Raw genomic sequence first — 21,368 nt, forward strand, 5'->3', positions numbered from 1 at the left:
TTTTTATTGCTGTATTTTTTTCTGCTTTCTATGTAATACATTGGCATAAACATTGCACATTGAACAATTTAAGATGTATGGAAGTAGTCTTACCAAAAAATATAATTTCCTCAATCCTCAAACCCCCAAACTACCAAGATCATTTTCTCAGGAGAAACATCTGAGATTAAAGAGATCTAATTTGTATTTTCTTCTCCCAATGGGCAGTTAACAAAACTAATGTGATGTGGGAAATTTGGTATAATGGCTCCTCCCTGTGGTCAAACTCTCAAACATGTAAAAGGTGAACCTTTGATATGTTGGTAACACATAAAGTGCCATTTGGCATTATGAAATGCCTTACTGTAAATAAACAAATTAAAGTAAATATACAAATATCTGGTCCAATTTATTCTGTGCCTAATATTTGTAAACCAAACCTACTGATAAAACCTTTTGCTCTTTTTACAGCAGATTTTTCTCACCCTTAAATGACTGTAGTCAGTTATGATTCTGTTGAGAGCCCTTATAGAGACAGCTCATACTAAACTTAACAAGTAGAAATTGAACACATTCAATATGCATTCATGCAGTCCTAGTGCAGCTTTGCTTTTGCTGTGTGTGTGTGTACGTGTGTGTGCGTGTGTGTGTGTGTGTGTGTGTGTGTGTGTGTGTGTGTGTGTGTGTGTGTGTGTGTGTGTGTGAGAGAGAGAGAGAGAGAGAGAGAGAGAGTTGGTTTTTGTGGTTTACAAGGACATTTTGTTAGGTTACAAACTAGTAATTAAGTGGCTATTGTGCTATAAATGTGGCTTATGAGGAAATTTGTAATGTCCCCATAATTCTAATTGCTAAATTGCCTGGGTAGCTCAGTGAGAAAAGATGCTGACTACCACCCCTGGAGTCACAAGTTCAAATCCAGGGCGTACAGGTTTCCTAAGTAAACAAATTGGTCCGGTTGCTAGGAAGGGTTGCGTCACATTGGGTAACCTCCTCGTGGTCACAATAATGTGGTTCGCTCTCAGTGGGGCACATGGTGAGTTGTGCATGGATGCCACGGAGAATAGCGTGAAGCCTCCACATGTGCTATGTCTCTGCGGTAATGCACTCAACAAGCCAGGTTTAAGGGTTGACGGTCTCAACCCGGATTGAGGTGAGTTACTAAAAGTTTTTAAATGCAGAAAGTTTTTTGTGAGGATTAAGTTTAGGGATTAGGGGATAGAATATATAGTTTGTACAGTATAAAAATCATTATGTCTATGTAGAGTCCTCATAATGATAGGAGTACCAACAGGAGCACCCTCCCGCGTTTTTGCGGTAAGTCCTTTTGTTATTGGTCATATACTGTAAACCGGAGAACTACATACATACTACGGCGTTAACGCGGAGCTCAAAAGGACACCTTTGTAGCCAGGACCCAGTACAACACCTAAGTCATAAAAAATTGCACAAAATACACGCTGTGTTTTTTTCAGGACCTCTGATTGGCAGGTCAATGGTGGCAATGGGTGGGGCTTCTTTCAGCATAGACAAATTTGAGAACTACTGTAGTAGACCAATATCAAAGCGACATAGAGCCATGCAAGTACTTTATCCACATTTTTCCTACGTCCTGTGATGCTTAGCGCGAAATGTGGGCGTTACTTCCATTGTCAAGTAAACACAGCCATTGTTGCTGTGTTCGTCCATTCGTTCTTTCATTGCGGTGTTGGGATTTTGAGGAGAGTGTGTATGATTTCATGAGGACATAAATTAATCACTATATCAGTGTGTTACTGAATGATATTAAACTGCAAAAAAATTTATAAAGACAAAGACAGCATGAACAAAAACGTTTTCTCCCAGATGCAGCTGAGATGTAATCTAAGCACAAACGCAAAATTTAGAGTAAAATTATTGGTTGTTTTAGTGGAGTAAATGTGTTAGTGCAGCTTCAGATGTGTGTGCTTGTCACCCTGCTTGTTCAAATCAGACAGACACACTGAGGAAGATCTGTGAAGTTCTCATACTTGGGTATGTAATCGCTTTTTCAAGTTTTACGATCGGATGGTAATTTCCTTTTAAATCCACTCAAAAGTTTAATATTTTGTTAGGCGGATGATTGACTGGTGAGAGGTACCACGTGGTGCTTCGCTGCTGTCAAGGACACATCTGGATGCCATTTTAAACCTTAAATGCAAGGAGTATGTGTTTTTGTGATCCAATCACAAAACAACTTGCACCCCATTTACAACTATATTTAGTGCTGACCTTTGTGATCTGATCATCCGAGACGTGTCTTATTACCAGCTGTAAACAGGGTCTAAAATGACTGAAGCCAGAGCTTCGGCAGAGCTCCCACCCACATTAGTTTCCCCAGTAAGAACCCCAGGAAAAAAAAAATCTGCTCATGGTTTAACTGTAATTAACTGTAAGTCAATTTATTTATAATTACAGGTTAATTTTCAGATGTTGATAGGAGTGCATAGTGAAGTTAAATCGGTTATACATCATGTTTGTGTAAATTTAGAGGACTTTTTAATATAATAATAATATATATAGACAATTAGCTCATTTGCCAGTAAGTTACTGTTTAATCACAAATATTTAAAAGTAAATATTATATATACAGTATATGGTGGCCAAACGTTTGGAATAATGTACAGATTTTGCTGTTTCAGAATGTAATTGGTTCTTTAATTCACCAAAGCGGCATTAAACTGATCACAATGTATAGTCAGGGCATAACTGATGAAAAAACAGCAGCATCAATATTTGAAAACAAATCTAGACAGGCCCCATTTCCAGCAACCATCTCTCAAACACCTTATCCTTGATGCTAAATTGATCATTTGGAACTAGAAAATCACTTGCCATTATATCAAACACAGCTGAAAGCTATTTGGCTCGTTAAATTAATCTTAACGTTGTCTTTGTGTTTGTTTTTGAGTTGCTACAGTATGCAATAGACTGGCATGTCTTAAGGTCAATATTAGGTCAAAAATGTCCAAAAGCTTTTCCAGCTTTCTTTAGAAACTTGACAGTCAATCATTGTTTTGAGGAATGAAGGCTATACAATGCTTGAAATGACCAAAAAACTGAAGATTTCAGACAAAGGTGTAGACTACAGTCTTCAAAGACAAAGGACAACTGGCTCTAATAAGGACAGAAAGGGATGTGGATGGTAATGTGACATGAACAACTAAACAAGAGGATAAGTACATATCTCTACTGTAGATAAGTACTAGAGTCTCACATGTCCTCAGCTGACAGCTTCATTGAATTCTACCCGCTCAACACCAGTTTCATGTACAACAGTAAATAGTTGACTCGGGGTGCAGGTCTTATGTGATGAATTGCAAAGAAAAAGTAACTTTTGAAATTGAAAAAGAAAAAGAAACACAGACATTGGACAACAGATCATTGGAAAAGAGTGTTACGGATCTTAACCCCATTGAGCTTTTGTGGGATCAGCTAGACTGTAAGGTGCGTGAGAAGTGCCCGACAAGACAGCCACATCTATGGCAAGTGCTACAGGAAAAGTGGGGGTGAAATGTCACCTGAGTATCAGGACAAACTGACAGCAAGAATAACAAGGATCTGCAAAGCTGTCATTGCTGCATGTGGAGGAATGATGGAAACAGGATGAGATGGATTCAAATGCAGAAACAGGTTTAATTACAGAATCCAAAACGCTGAGGGCAAATCCAGAGAAGCGAGGTTAAAACACAGTCCGAAGTCAGAGCCAAAAAAGATAAGTCCAATAAACAAACAGACGGAGCAGGGCAGGGAAAAAACAAACACGAGAACAAATGCTAGTAATTCAATAGGTTTTCTAAGGAGTTAGCTAAGCATAGGATAACAACATCAAATAACCAACAACAAGTCAGAAGTGAACAGGCAGGATATAAATAGAGTCCAAACAGCACAGGAGAAACTAGTATTCAGGTGATTGAGCACGAGTGTGGAAACCGGAAGAAGTGGGGTGAACAGTCCATGACAGGAGAATTTTTTTATGAGAACACTTTGAAGTAGTTTAAGAAATTCTGACATTTCTTTCATATTGTAATAGTAATTGTTCACGTTATTAATGTCCTGACTATACATTGTGATCAGTTGAATGCCACTTTGGTGAATAAAAGTACCAATTTCTTTCCATAAGATAAAAATCTGAACTAAATATCTTCAGCGATTCGGTTTGGCCCGGGAGATAAGCTCATCATTAAGAGAAGACATCTGTGAGGATGGCCAAACCTGCTGTTAGTCAGAGGTAAATTATACTATACACAGTTTATTCATTTTATAAGAGCTTGTGGGCAATTTTTGATGTTTGTGCTTAACATGTAATTTAAACTGAGCTCTTTGAACTGTCAGAAAGCAGCTAGCATGAGTTGTGGAGGCTGCTGGGGCTCGTGTGACTTGAGATTTCTCTGGGGTGAGGCCCGACGTTCCTGGAGCATCTAGAGTACCATTATTATTACATTATTACGCTCTGTCTATTGTGATGTTACTGTTATTAGTGAATAGAGATGAATATGTAATAAAATAGTGTCTATTCCAATGAAACTGCAGGTATTTTATGCTTATACAGTAAACAAACCTATTGAATATTATTTCATATAAAATGACATGTACTAGTCATTATTTTGAAGAGTGTGTTCTTTTCTGGTAGATCAGAGCCACAGTAAATAATGGCAGAAATGAAATGGCAAAAGAGAAATCCTAAAACCACAGGAGGAGTCTATACAGTTTACTTTAAAGAATAAAGACAAGGATGGCCTTGAGGACAGATTCATCAATGACTTTAAAGGTGAGTTAACACTTCAGTTTGGGTTCAGATGGATTTGGTTAATAAAATGTGCTCAGGAATATAATATATTTACATTATTGTTCTATATTGATTAGGGAGAGGTGTGTTCAGTTGAGTTTGATAAAGGGTCTTCCTGTTGGAATACACAGGTGAACTCATAAGCAAAGAAGAATGTGTGCGAAGGCAAAGAATATATCATGATCCCCTCAAAGTCTTCATGTTCGAATTCTGTTACAATGGAAATCTCCTTTGGTATGTCCAAGTATTTGATATTTGTACATTAGACTGTGTGTAAATACAGTCCTTGTTTAAAAAGAGGCAGTGGGAAATGTCATTGATAGATCCTCAAAGACTGGCAATGACCATTAACTTGTATTAATGACCATTATCATGTCAATAATAAATGGTCCTCTGATATCTGATTTGAAATATACTCCTAAAATGTACTGTTTTATGTTCAGTGTTGATGGAACCCGAGATGACGGTTCCCTTGCGAGACTTGTAAATAATGACCATATAAATAAACCCCAACAGCAAAATTAAGATGATCCATGTGGATGAAAAGCCTCATTTATGTTTATTTGCAATAAGAAACATCTGTCCGGGAGAGGAGATCACATACAACTATGGGGATTGCAAGTGGCCATGGCGATGCACGGAATTTAAATCTTTACCCTAATAAAAATACCAATAATTTTATGGGTTACTTACACTAAATTTACCTGAAGTTTTAGGAATTGTGTTATTAGTTAGGTTAGGTTTTCTGTGTACAGTATGTCATGTTGAGTGTGGCTTAGACCTGTTTTTGAGAACATTGAATTGTTAGGACATCTTATGTTTGGAGATCTTGATATTTGGACTTGAATGAAGAATGTCAGTGTGTTGTTAGATTTACAAAATCTTGTCTTTGAGACCACTAGTGATTACTGGGACAGTCTTAAGTGACTTTGAAAGTTTGTCACTAGAAATATCATGCAGTACGTACAACTTTTAGGCCGCGGTATCGCAGCATCAGGACCCGCTCAAGCCATCAACACTCCCTTTCACCCAGGATGTACTGTGTCTTAATCAGTCCCTTGAGGAGACTGCACAACTTCTCGCCTCCTCCTTTCCATTGAATCCCTTTACACATGTATTTGCTCCATAGGCTAAACATGAGAAAAATGGTGCTATCTGGTGGAATATATAAAAAAAAAAAAATTTTGAAGCCAGGGCTCTGGAATGAAGGCATAATATCATAGAATTCATGATTTTATGCTTTAATGGCACTGGGATCAAATATTGCTGTTTTAATGGGTTTCAATGGGGTAATTTTTGTCCTTATGGTCTTGAGCTTAACTATTTTGTATACTCAGTGTATTATAGATGTATTATAGGAACTGAGGTTGAAATATCAAAATTCCCCCCAAAATACACACCTTTGGCAAAAGTTATGCCATTGGCATTAACAAAAATGACAAAGACAAAAATGTCCCAAAGGTCGCACAAGGGTTAAACCACTACCCTACTGGTTTGGCACTGAAAGTCCAAATAAAGCTTAATGTGTGTGTGTGTGTGTTTTATTATACCCCGAGTGGCTTGTGCCTCAGCCAAAGTAATTACCCCCAACCTTCATTTAACTGGAACACTATGGCTCTGGGTGCAGGCCTTTGTCATTTTAAAGCCTCTATATATGAGCTTCTCTGTCCCTAATCATGCATAATTTTCGCTAGATTTCTCTCTCATTATCTGCCACTTGTGCTAATTGAGATGATTTGCTCAGTATTCTTAGAGGGTCTGGCTGAGGATGTGCTGGCATAAGATACTGCAAGAAAATAAGGTGAAATTACACATACAGTGTTTGGGTGCTTCATTTCTCCTTTAATTTCACTTACATTCCAGGTGCAATCCCTATAAAACTGATATATTGAGGCTTTAATTGGCATAAAAAGCTGTCTGCCATTGGCTGAATTATATATGCAAGTTATTTTTAATAGCTGATATATTCAGTACCCATATCTACAGTGGAGGGTGGCCAATGGCCAATTTAACGCTGATGATAAACTAATTATAAGTAAATTATAAGCAATTTAACAATGGTAAATTAGACATACCAAAAATTACTGAAATTAAATGCACTTTTTTATGTCAATTTGACTGAAAATTTACTAAAATGTGGTCAAAAAAGATAGTTTATTATTATAATATTTATTAAGTGTATATTACGTTGTTTATTAAAATATTTATTATGTTGACAAGGCTATCGTTAGATTTGAGAAATACCACTTCTTTTAACTGGCCAACCAAGTATGGATATCGTTGGATACAGACCTCATGGAAAATTGGCGATAAGAGGTTGAATGTTTTGTCTGCTTAAATCAATCTCTGCTATCAAATTGTGCAAACTGGTAAGACTTGATGTGATGTGCACAACACGTCCGATTTTTGGGAACATTTGAGTTATAATTACATTAACATACTTTTAACCCTAAAACCAAACCATGAACCCAAGCATAACCACACTTAAAAAAAATGATTTTGCGTTGAAGTAAATATAGCAGAAAATATTAAGTACTTTCTATACTGAATAAGTTAGTGTAAGCGTGAACTTAAAAATATAAAGTAAATTCTACATTTATACTCAATTAAAACATGAAACACTCATTGTTCTAGCTTATAAGAAAATATTATTTATGAGTGTGTGTTGTCGTCATAATATAAAGTAGACAACTTTATTTGCTAATTTGAGTAAATTTCACTAACATAAAATACGTAAGTAAATATTACTTTATTTTTCGAAGCTGATGTTCCTACCTTCGGGGCTTGAATAATTAAGGAGCTTGCATGGTTTCACTGTTTGCAAGTTTATTTACACTGTATTTATTGTTGACTTTGTTGTTACATTTGGTAACTTTTGTTTTGTGTAGTTTGATGTTCATATTCTACTCAAAAAATTAGCTGTTCATGATTTTTTTTTTTCAAATGATTGTTACAATCATCATGTTTTGCGCACCAATTGTTGTGGTCTGAATGCACAGCTCTGTATTTTGACTCTATTGTTCTATTTGTTTATACCACATGATGTCTAATATACCACATACTGTAACATGCATTAAGCTTCCCTGTGGAAGGCTTTCATACAGTGTTTTATGGTACATGATTATTCATGTGCTTATAAGGCAAGTTCAAAATGTAGATGTTGTAGTTAAATATTCATTTAAATTTTACTACATCAGATTTGTTACTAAAAGTTACTGTTTTAACTTAAATGTTTTAGTTAACACTCAATTTGATTAATTTAATGTTGTGTAGTTAATTAACTTTATTTCATTTACATTTATTCATTTGGCTTTTATCCAAAGCGACTTACAAAAGAGGAAAACATAAGCGGATCATCTTAAGGAGACAGTGGTACAAAAGTGCCATATTACAAAGTTTCTCTAGCATCATAATAGTATTCAAAACATATACAAGAGCTATTTATTTATTTATTTATTTTAGTGAACAGTTAAGTGCTCTTGAAAAAGATGCGTTATAAGTAGTTTTATGAAGACAGAGAGTGAGTCAGCTTCACGGATGGAGTTGGGAAGGTCATTCCACCAATGTGGTATGATGAAGCTGAAAGTCTGAGAAAGTGTTTTGGTGCATTTTTGTGTTGGTACAACAAGGCGAAGTTCCTTAGCCTACCGCAGGCATCTAGTGGATGTGTAGCTCTGAAGAAATTATTTTATGTATGTTGGAGCAGACCCAGTTACTGTTCTGTATGCCAGCATCAGAGCCTTGAATTTAATACGTGCATCAACCGGCAGCCAGTGGAGAGAGACAAAGAGTGGTGTAACATGTGCTCTCTTTGGTTCATTAAAGGCCAGATGTGCTGCTTCATTCTGGATCATTTGCAGAGGTCTAATTGCACATGCAGGAAGGCCTGCAATGAGCATTACAATAGTCCAGTCTAGTTATGACAAGTGACTGAACAACTGACCGAACAGTTGTGTGGCATGTTCAGATAGGAAGGGTCTTATCTTCCTGATATTGTAGAGTGTAAATCTATCGATCTTGAGGTCTTTGAGATGTGGTCCGTGAAATTTCGTTTGTTATCATTTTATGCCATTACAATTTATTTTGTAATTTGTAAATTAAGTAAATCTTACTAGTCATTTTTTTTCAGTGCATAATTTATGTTTTTAAACCAAAAGTGTTATTTCACTTCTATGTAGTGTCTCCCTAGCCAGAGATCAAATCAATGCAAAATCAGTCACACTGCGATTTCTGGGACATTGTTTATTAATGTAATTTTTTATTTTTTATTGGTGGAAAAACATTTTTGAACTATCGCACCGATTTCCTGTGTTATTATGTCACAAAATCTGTTGAATTATCAGCCTAGCTGATACAGTATATGGGCCTTTTACTAGTCATAAGCATAATAATGGATAGTTAGCAGCCGTTTTTACAGACTTATTTCTCTGGATCTCCCTAACACACAACTAGGCACAGAACATTTTCTAAAGGAGCACTGTCAATGCACCTGTTTAATAAAATGAATACTTACATTTGCTACCAAAGAAATCTGTCTACTTAAACATTCCAGAACTAAAATGTATTTTTAAAAATGTGTTTTCAAGGAAACTACACAGAATTCATATAGAACATTTTCTTTTTTTTCCATTCAATTTGACTAAGAAAAGTTACAAAAACTGCGAAGGAAACAATAACAGAAAGCCATCAGGGTTACTAAGAAATAAAAAAACATTTGCACATTGGACTGACCCACAGGAATCTCTAAACATGCTTGGTTACTAAGTCCTCTTCTTTTCTTAAGTAGTATAATAACCTACTGGAGCAAAAACAGATAGCTGATAGAGTTGATACTACTTTTAAAACAATTGATGGCTAGTAATAAGCAGCATTTCTTTGAGAGTAAATGACTTACTCTCCATTTACAAATTTGATAAGATTAAAAAGTGGTTAAAGTAATATTCCGGGCCCAATACATGTTAAGCTCTATTGGTAACATTTGTGGCTCAAAGTCCATTACCAAAGAAACTGCATTTCACCCCATAGTATTTTACAGAAAGCAAAAAATGCAGTTACAATGAAGTAAATAGAGCCTAATAATAGTATCACTGTACACACTTTTAAAGTTCAAGACTATTGGAAGTGTTTAAAGTGTATGTGTTAACATGAGACTAGTGTCATGAAATTCCCACCCCAAAAATAATTCATGCAAGTGCTTTTAAACCCTACTGAACACCTACCCCATAGACTTACATTCTAATTAACTCACTGTGTCTCTTTGTGTCTTGTGAATACAGCAGTAACCTTCAAAACATGGCTGAAGAAAACACACCTCTATCAGTGGCAAATTACTAACTAACCACCATCCTTTACACACTTGCAATAAAGCAATAATAATAAACAAACTTCAACTCTAGTGCTGTATTACTCTGATAAGTTGAACTGAATATGGTAATTGTATCTGCTTGAATTATTCTCATTTATTATTGTCACTTTGGATAAAAACGCCAGCTAAAAATCCATTCACCTTATATAATCCCACAGAAAATGTACTGTACATTGTGTTTTGATCATCAGGACAATGAAGTTCAGCTGTGTGACACTGCACCAGGAATCAGATAGCTTTTATCGTTGTCTTGGTCTGAGGGCCTGTCTTCAGTCTCCTGCTCTCCTTGCAGCGCCCCCACCATGGAGCCCAGCGTCCCAAAGCTACCTGCGTGGTTCTCCACCTGTGCAGAAACACACAGGCTGACCTCTGACCCCTTCAGTTTGGGCAGGACCTCAGGCTGGGAGACGGGTGTGATACTGTCACCTGTGCTCTGTACAGTAATGCTGGACTGAATGTGGCACATTTGGAAAATACGTAAGGGATAATGTATTGTCAGTTGTTATCGCAAAGCAAACCTGACAGGATGATCAGGAAAAGTAAAGTCTTGTATCGCACTGAAGGGGTTTATTCTGCAATAACAACCGGTTGACTTTACAGGAACCTGCTTAGTACACGGCTATATACCAAATAAGTAAATAAATGGACATAAAATACTGATTTGCATTGAAATTATGTAATTATGTGGGAACAAAGAAATCGCTGAACAGCTGATTTGCACCCCGGTTAGCATCAGAGTTCTGTTGTTGTTTATTTTGTAAATAATGACCAACCGGGTGCTCTTTATATACAAGACTACTTGCCAAATAAATAAATAAATGGAAATGAAACATTGATTTGAGTAGACGTTTTTTTGTTAGCTTAATTGTAGAGATCACAAAGTGATCTGAGAAGTAGGAAAGATGACGCAAAGATGACCAGTCTGCTATGTCTCAATCAGACAGCTAGATGGTGCCATTCACCGTTCAGAATCGCGTATTCCAGGGAGCTGTGTAATAAGCTGTATTAATTTATTCTAAGCTTCAAGGGATAGTTCACCCCAAAAATTCTGTCTATCTGACTATCGTTTTAACAGTGATATTTTCTTACACTATATACAATAATGTATTTTGGGTAGTAAACATATGATGGGAACATTTAATGTTTGTACTTTATATATATTGTATAAAAAAGAACACTTACATTCCCCATGGACAGATTGCTCCCTGCTTGCGCCTTTTTCTTCCTTGCAATATTTGGGTTCCAGTGGCACACCAAACTGTCATTCTGAACACTGTAGTTTTTGTGACCGATCAACCAATATGTGTTCATTTTTCCTTTCCCCTGAGAACCACATCAAACACAGCCCTTAAAGTTATAGTTTCGCCAATCAGAAAAACTCTGTCATCCATGTACTCACCCTGATATTGTTCCAATCCCATATGAACCCACAAATAGAAGTTCACAAGTTTACACATCTCTTTTCAAAAGAATATTTAGTTTACTGCTTGCATTTCGTGGGTGGTGTTAGAGCAACATTAATTGCACCAGGCAAAGAGTTAATAGTTTTGTGAATAAAGGTCAATAAGCAAGGCTTTTAATAGATACATTTTTTATCAAATTAATTGCATGATATGCTGATTAATTAAAATGAATCACAATTAATTGTATACATCAATATTTGCTCAAATTAATTAAATATATTATAATTATATTTTTGCAATTTTGTTTAAATAATTATACATATAATATACAGTATATATATATATTATCATTAAAATACATTACACCACTGTGGCAGATGAGTAAAGCATTAACTAATCAACACAAATAGTGGCTTTAGAAGGCAATATATTGTTTATTTCCATATCATTGAACATAAGTCTACCATTGGCCTACAGCAATCCATTTTGCATCTGAATCCGTCAATTTGTCCGAGCTAGACTCAATCTAAGGACATGTGTATGTACGTATGCATCAGACGGGTGCTTTTGGAGTGTTTTACTTTGTAACATCACGTCATAAACACAGTGTTTTAAACCCTCTGATCTGAATAAACTATTTGGAGTCATTAGCGTGCTAAGAAGGGGGCAGCATGGGCTCGAGCCCAGAACAAGGCAGGAAATTTAATATTAAATACATTTAATACAATTTATAAAAAATAAAATAAATTAAATTAAAATCTCTTCATTATCTCATAATAATATTAATAATGTGTCAATATGAGATTTTCTTGTAAATCACTGAAGTATTAAATTAGGCAGAATCTCCATTTTCACAATGTGGAAGTAAAAGTGAAATTGGCAATTTACAGTAAATATGGATTTAAATATTGATCTGTTTATCACCCATGTAATAGGTTTTACCACTTCTGAGGACATGGATTTAACCACTGGAGTTGTTTGGATTACTTTTATGTGGCCTTTATGAAATTATTGGAGCTTCAAAGATCTGGTCACCATTAATTTGCATTGTATGGACCTACAGATCTGAAATATTCTACTAAAAGTCTTTGTTTGTGTCCTGCAGAAGAAAGAAAGTCATACACATCTGGGATGGCATGAGGGTGAGTAAATGATGACAGAGTGTTTATTTTTGGGTGAACTACCCCTTTAAGAATACTTGATATTTTTTCCAGTAATGAAACAATTCGCCCCTGTGTCTGCTGAGGTCAGTGCACGCCACTGAGTAATGTCAAATCAAAGTGATGGTCTAAAGTACATCAGATAATCCATCAGGTATATGTAGATTTCAACATTTCATTACAACCATTCATCTTGAGGTCTATCATTTTACAAAACGAATGCTCACCTTCACTTCAATCTCGCCCCGTAACTGTAGCTCATACGCATTGTCCTTCATAAGTGCCAGGTATGTAGCAGAGCTTGCATGAATCTTTTGTGCTAGAAGAACAGATGGAGAAAATGTAATGTTCCCTTGTTGGGTGAAAATATATATGGTATCTGATATATGGCAATACATGTAAACATGTGTATTTTGCAAAATACAGTAATACTGTATATATTTTGATGTAGGTATGGGTTTTACTGATATAAAAAATATGTCACATACTTACATGCAACATTTCAAAATAGTGTTAATTTATGACATACAATATATGACATATATATCTATGAATTCCTGCATATCATATTGATGGATGCATATATTAGATTATATAAGTAAAAAAAAAGATCTCTGCTTCATGTTTGAACATGTTCTTTACACTATATGTCACAGACAAATAGTGGAATTGGAAATGTGTACATAAAATTTACATATGTTTATGAATTAATAAGACTTGGATATATGACAATATGTTAATACAGACAGATGTTCTGTGGACACTGGGGTCAAATTTAGTTTGATTCAGTAAGTTATATATAAAGGCCAGCAGACAGATTTGTGTCTCTATTGTGCAAAGCATAAAAAATGCTTTGCTAATGTCAAACTCTATTGGAATCAACTTTAAATGTGTCTCTCATGTGCATCACATGAGGAGCACTATTTGTGGTGCATGTGGATAACCATTAAGATTCACGTGTTTTATTTCAGCCACTTATGAGTTGGGCAACCACTTTCTATGGCAGAGTCCTGACCGTATCCTATGTAGTGTCCTATTGGAATAGAGCTGAAACTGTCACAAGATATTCCCGAGATTAAAGACTCTGCAGGTTTGCCAAAACACAAATCAAGGCTTTGATGAGCTCAGTTGATAACATTTGTAGTATGATGTTGTCAAGGTCTTTTGAGGTCTCTATGGTGATGTAGTAAGTGAAAATATTCATGACATCTACAGCCAGGACAACCAGTGCAGGACAGATAAAAACAGACATTGAAATATAAAAACACTGCACATCTAAACCAAATAGACAAACATACGTAGGCTAGTAGATTCCATTCGGGAGGCCGTGTTGACTGTGTCTCCAAACAGACAGTAGCGCGGCATCTTATAACCAACAATTCCAGCAACACAAGGGCCTTAAAAGCAAACATATGTGGGACAATTACTATAAAAATGACTATAAATGAAACATTCATACTAAAGCAAATAAATACTCAAATACAAAACATTTTGCTATTGATATATGCTAAGGTTTTTGTTATATTTATTGATGTGCAAAAAATAACATCTATTTTGCAATTGGTTAACAATAACAAACGGTCACGCATAGGTGACGTCAGATAAAAAGTAAAGTGTTTTAGAGCAAGTTGTTACATTTTAATGAACGATTACAAAGACAAACAAGTATTGATAAACCATACACAATAAGACCAGAACAATTTACAACCTGCTCTCTTTGAATCCCGTTACTATACCTATATTTTTGCAAAATAATTTTCGCGTGGTTCGTTTTACGTATTGCAACGGTTTCTTGGTGAATTGAACAACACTAATGATTTTTATTCGCTTTCACATAAATCACAAGTAAAACGGTGCATTATCAGTCATAAACACAATTTTCGCCCTGTTCCTAATACAATGCCATCTTATGGCATCAAAAAACTTTTACTACAGAGCATAACTTACAAGGTGATTCATTTTACTGGTTGTATTACATAACCAACTACATTTACAAGCTTGTTCGAGTGTGATCAAATTGTGCGGTAGCTCAATTGATAGAGCGTTGCACCTGCCCAGTAGGTGGCGATATGTACGAAGAATTTGAATCGCCATTAAAAAGATGAATGTGAGCGTGAAAGTGAAAGGAGAGATTGATAGTAAAAAAGAACTTAAATATTGATCTGTTTCTCAGCTACACCTATCATATCACTTCAGGAGACATGGATTCAACCACAGAACTTATGCACAGAGTCTTATGGATTACTTTTATGCTACCTTTATGTGCTTTTGGGGATTCAAAGTTTTGGTACCATTCACTTGTATTGTATGGACTTGAATACTTTTCTAAAAATCATTGTGTTCGGCACAATAAAGAGAGTCAAACACATCTGGCATGAGGTTGAGTAAATGATAAATAATTTTTATTTTTGGGAGAACTGTCCCTTTAAGAGCATGTGAGACGACACATTAGCCAAACGTGTTATAGACACATCACAATTGCTTTTTTTGCTTGTTATGACACAGGGCAGTGGTGGCTCAGTGCTTGAGGCTCAGGATTACTGACCAGAAGGACGGGGATTCAAGCCCCAGCACCACCAAGATGCCACTGTTGGGCCCTTGAGCAAGGCCCTTAACCCTATCTGCTCCAGGGGCGCCATATCATGGCTGACCCTGCACTCTGACCCCAGCTTAGCTGGGATATGTGAAAACTAATAAATTTCACTGTATATATGCAAAAAACTGTGTGTATAATGTGTGACCACAATAAAGTGTTCTTCTTCTTCTATCGTTACATTTAGGTTTAAGGTTTAGTGTAGGGAGATTGTAGTGTAGTGCAGAGTACCTCATCTGTTTGAGAAAACATATAACTCGCTTGTAATGAACCATGTAATGTAATTTAGCAAAAATGTCACCAGTCACGTTATTTTCATGAGATCAGGCTCAAGTTCATTAAGAAAGTAAACAGGATCAATTAGCTTTCTCAATGACTATACTGTAAGTTAAAGCCGAATGTACTCTGTATTTATAACAAATCACATGTTTTCGTAAGTTACTCTATGGTATCTTTTTTAATTTACTGCTGTTGTTATTTAGTAACATATTTAATATATATTAACATAGATAACATTTTCAGAAGAAAACAACATTCAGATTAAATATAAAAATATCCTAAATATTTTTTCTGAATGTGGTACTTTTTATATAATGACACAGACACAAATAACACACACCTGTGTGTATGCCGGCTCGCAGTTGCAGCCGTTTAGCAGGCATGTGTGGTATTGGAACTTGTCTGACAGCAGCCACCAGATCTAGAGACATTTTCGCAATCTCATCTGCATGTTTATCACCGTTCCTTTCTGGCAGTCCACTGACAACCATGTACGCGTCTCCTATAGTCTCCACCTGTGTTATTAAGACACAGATGCTCAGATCACTTATGATTCATATGAACAGTTAAAACACTGAATCAAATGAAATCTAACTGCAGAGTTCTTCATATAACATCATCATGAAGAATACAGCTTTATACTTGACAACATTTACAGCTAACCTTTTTATAACAGTATTTTACACAGTGTAGAACAAATGTATGTCCCGAAAACTAAATATAGGGTCAATATGGGTAAAGTGGGACAGTTAAGCTTGATCCCCATTATATCCATTACTAATACGTATTGTTACTATAATTACTGTACTAATCTTTGGGAAGTAAACAAATACATTTTGTAAGTTTTTAAGTTCACGGTGTTACATCGGAATGCATGGCCGAGCTCATTTCACAACCACAGGGGGGAAAAAAAGGTTATATAAAGTAAAAGTTAATTTTGTAAATGTTACATATAATGATTTATTATATGAAAGTGCATCAGAAAAGGTAGTAAGTCATTCCATACAATTTGTAGATATTTTCTATAGAATCAGTTTTCTGTTTTTTTTGTTCAGTTTTTACCAGAGCCATATTGGAAAACGTGGGACAGGTTGATACTTATATTATATATCAGTTCATTTAAAGAGGAGGTATAAGTTAATTATTAAAGGAATATTCTGGATTCAAAAGGAATTGAGCTCAATCGACAGCATTTGTGACATAATGTTGATTACTACTAAAATACATTTTGACTTGCCCTTCCTTTTCTTTAAAAAAATTAATAAATCTGGGTTACAGTGAGGCACTTATAATGGAAGTGAATGGGGGCCAATCTGTAAATGTTAAAATACTCACTATTTCAAAAGTATAGACACAAGACATAAACAATATGTTTAAAAAACAAACATGATTATAGTGAGATATAATCACTTACTAACCATTTATGTGTAAAGTTTTATCCATTTTACTACATTGTTGCCATGACGATGTAATGTCAACAAACCCTAAACCGACTATAAAAATGTAGTAAATTTTAAAAATGTTAAACAACTTTACAGTTAAAATAATACACCAGTTTTAACAGAAGAACTAATATAAGTGCTTTTATAAAACTATAAGCTTCACATTTCTGCCTTTAAACTCTCCAATCATTGGCCCCATTCACTTCCATTGTAAGTGGTTCACTGTAACCTTCACTGTAGAAAAGGAGGGATAAGTCAAAATAATTTTTGTGGTAATCAACATTATGCTAGAAATACTGTCAATTCAGCTTAACTTGTATTGAACATGGAATATTCCTTTGACTAACATAACAACAATAATGATCAAATGGAAGTGGAGTGGAGTTGAGTTCATAATGTAGTGTATTTACATGCAATGAAAGGAAAATGTATTATTTCAAATGGTTCTCTTGATCAAATACAGTCTTTATATAGAATGAATATAAAATACAAATGAATGTAACCTATTTTTCCCTTTTTTTTATTATTTATATTAGTTGAACACCTGCACCTTTGTGTTGAGGACGTGTATACAGAATGTTTTATATTAATTTTGGATTCTATACACTGTTGCAAGCAAAATTCTACTGTATTCAAATACTGCATTGTGTATCTTTTTCAGAAATAAAAACGTTCTGTATTTACAAAACGTTTTACAGTTATATTTAAAAAAACACTTGATAATTATGCAAAACCAATGGTTACACAAAAACACAAATGGTTAATATTAATGGATATTTCTTTTTAAAAAATGAACAGCTTGAATATGTTATTTTAAGTTGATTAAACAAGTGGATATTTCAATCGTAAAGTAAGCCTATGTTTCAAACTAAATAAATGCTCACAATAAACAATATTAAAGTACAGGCCCCTGTCTTTTTTGTTTGGGGGTCTCACACTTTGACAATACAAGTGTCCCACTTTACCAGTATCGGCTGAAAAATCTGAGATTTGGACAAAAGCGGGTCTGCGAAGGTTCTTCTTTCCAATATTTTGTTTTTCTTAATTTTTCAAATCAGGATCAGGAAAAGTAAAATGTCAAAAAAATGTCACTCTTTGCCCATATTTACCCTACATGTCATTTTGCTATGGTTGTTTTCTACAGAATATAACATGGTAAGCTGACTGATAACACTGGTAAGAACCAAGCTACTTCTGGGTAAATTATTTTTTATTTTAACTTCATGTTTTCTTCTCTTTTGTTTAAGTATATTCTAATTACAATATACTATAACTGGGTGAATCTCACAGAGAACCAATTATATTTTGAATAAAGAAAACCACCATTATTAGGACTATTAAGCAATGTAATAATGCATTTTTATTTAATTGCATTGGTTCCTATTTTTATTGTATTACAGTAAACACATATACATTACTGCCATAATGTATATTTTAATGTAAATAATATATATTATTTGTTTATTACAGTAAATAGAATTAGATTTTTTCATGAGAATTCACCATGAAATATTGTTGATATTGTCAAGAAAATAGTTTAATAATAATAAAAACATTTATTATAAATCATAATAGTCCTAAAAATCTAATCTAGTTTATATATATATATATACACACTGGCGGCCAAAAGTTTGGAATAATGTACAGATTCTACTGTTTTGGAAGGACATTGGTAGTTTAATTCACCAAAGCGGCATTCAACTGAACACAAAGTATAGTCAGGACATTACTGATGAAAAAAGTCATTTTGATCAAATCTAGACAGGCCCCATTTCCTGCAGCCATCTCTGCAACACCTTATCCTTGAGTAATCTTGCTAAATTGATCATTTGGAACTAGAAAATCACTTGCCAGTATATCAAACACAGTTGAAAGATATTTGGTTCGTTAAATGAAGCTTAACATTTTCTTTGAGTTTGTTTTTGAGTTTGCCAAAAATGGCAAAATTAAACAGCTTTCTCTAGAAACTCATCAGTCAATCATTGCTTTGAGGAATGAAGGATATACAATGCTTGAAATTGCCAAAAAACTGAAGATTTCATACAGAGGTGTACACTACAAGGCAAAGGACAACTGGCTCTAACAAGGACAGAAAGAGATGTGGAAGGCCAGATGTACAACTAAACAAGAGGATAAGTACATCAGAGTCTCTAGTTTGAGAAATAGATGCCTCACATGTCCTCAGCTGACAGCTTCATTGAATTCTACCCGCTCAACACCAGTTTCATGTACAACAGTAAAGAGAAGACGCAGGGGTGCAGGAATTATGGGAAGAATTGCAAAGAAAAAGCCACTTTTGAAACAGAAAATCAAAAAGGAAAGGTTCGAGTGGGCAAAGAAACACAGACATTGGACAACAGATCATTGGAAAAGAGTGTTATGGATCTTAACCCCATTGAGCTTCTGAGGGATCAGCTAGACTGTAAGGTGCGTGAGAAGTGCCCGACAAGACAGACACATCTATGGCAAGTGCTACAGGAAGTGTGAGGTGAAATGCCACTTAGACAAACAGACAGCTAGAAGGTCAAGGAACTGCAAAGCTGTCATTGCTACACATGGAGGATGTTTTGATGCAAACTATTTGAAGTAATTTTAGATGTTCTTAATTTTTTTTCTTCAAATTGTAATAGTAATTTTTCACATTATTAATGTCCTGACTATACTTTGTGATCAGTTGAATGCCACTTTGGTGAATAAAAGTTGAATTTCTTTCCATAAGAGCAACATCTGTACATTATTCCAAACTTCTGGCCACCAGTGTATACATATATTTTTGTATATATTAATTTTGGAGCAAAATATGACCTAGACATATGCTTGACAAGTTTGTGAGATTCGCTCAACTCTAGGCACGACTTGCAAATCAGACATATTATTTGTATACCTTGTAGACGTCATAGGAGTCAATGCGTGTGTCAAAGCACATGTATAGGTTATTTAACATCTCAACAACTTGTAGAGGAGTGCAGGAGGCTGATATAACAGTGAAACCCACAATGTCAGAGAAGAAGATAGTCACCTGGAACATAATGTGAGTATTAGTGGTTTCATAGAATCAATAATCAAAGTACCTGAATGTCTACAACATAAAATAACACACAGTCCTTAGAAACAATAAGTTAAGGACAATATGTGAATGCATAATGGGGTTTTAAAAACTCCCAAAACAAAAGCAATATACTAAAGATTATGTAGATGTTTCTAAAAACAGGTGTTTTTAAAACAGTCAGGTGCACAAATTGCTCTTACAGACATGTGTCGTTTAGTCCACTCCCTCATGAGCTGTTTTATCTCCTGATGAATATGGAATACCATAATTACAGCAATTACTACAACAAAAAGAACAAACAGAATGGGAGCATGTGCGCTTTACTGACACTGCCATCTTGCCAGTGTCCCTAATGAATACGCTTGTCTTTTTAAGATTAGATTTTGATTTGTTAAAGGAAAAATTTGCCTATTTGTAAGATTTACACATTTCAATTTCCTAGAAAATGTAAATCAAATTAAACTGAGTAATGTAATAAAAGTTGTTAAACGAATAAAAGATGTCTGCGGTTTAGGTCAATAGGAATCTATAAACAGAAATAGAATAATGATGTATTTGTCCTTTAAAGGAATAGTTTACCCAAACATTTAACAAAATCTGTTATCATTTATTCACCCTCATGTCATTCCAAAAACAAATGACTCTAAAATTATTTATAGGAATATAAAAGAGATGTTTTGAAGTATGTTCAAGCTGTTCTTTGCCTTACGATGAAAGGACACCATGACCAGGGGCTGTAAAGCTACAGAAATGAAAAAGCAACATTAATGTAGCTTTACAGACCTGGGAGGCGTTTCCCAAAAGCATCACAAGCTCAAAGGATTAGTTCACCAAAAAATACAAATTCAGCCATTGTGTTGTTATAACCCCATATGACTTTCTTTCATTTTCTTAACACAAAGGGAGAAATTATAGAAATGCATCTATTTTCGACTACAAACTCTTCAGACATGTTGTCTAAGTTCTGTTCTCTTGTTTGTGTGCAGACATGCTGTGTTTACTGTTGTTAATATCGCTGGTGGTTCTGTTGAAGTGTAACAACATTTCGCTTGAATGCCCCACCTCGTGCAGGGAGCTCTAATCAGCTCTGGAAAAGGTTTGCAGCTAATCAAATGCTCATTTGCATGTTAAAATAACGAGTTGCAAATTTGCAGCACTCACTAAGTTCCCTTGCCACAAACATCATCATGTCTTCTGAAGTCTCTCAAGTTGTGCTAGAAGACGAGTACAAGTGTTAATAATTGATGTCAAAACCTTATTTTCTCTTTAACCCTTTCAGATTTTTTAGTTTTTT

At 35.0% G+C, this 21,368-nt stretch overlaps 1 long non-coding RNA gene across 2 annotated transcripts; it reads left to right on the top strand.

Annotated features, from left to right (window-relative positions):
* Nucleotides 1–1,033: 1,033 nt before the first annotated feature.
* On the top strand, nucleotides 1,034–10,950 carry LOC127621360 (uncharacterized). 2 transcript variants are annotated; one of them, XR_007967847.1, is made up of 3 exons: nucleotides 1,034–1,129; nucleotides 4,628–4,765; nucleotides 10,340–10,950. It is a non-coding gene; the product is annotated as an uncharacterized LOC127621360 (long non-coding RNA). The 2 variants fall into 2 exon arrangements; XR_007967846.1 differs by lacking the exon at nucleotides 10,340–10,950 and adding an exon at nucleotides 4,861–5,110.
* Nucleotides 10,951–21,368: the final 10,418 nt, after the last annotated feature.

Source organism: Xyrauchen texanus, chromosome 27 (genome assembly GCF_025860055.1).
Source record: "Xyrauchen texanus isolate HMW12.3.18 chromosome 27, RBS_HiC_50CHRs, whole genome shotgun sequence".
NCBI lineage: Eukaryota > Metazoa > Chordata > Actinopteri > Cypriniformes > Catostomidae > Xyrauchen > Xyrauchen texanus.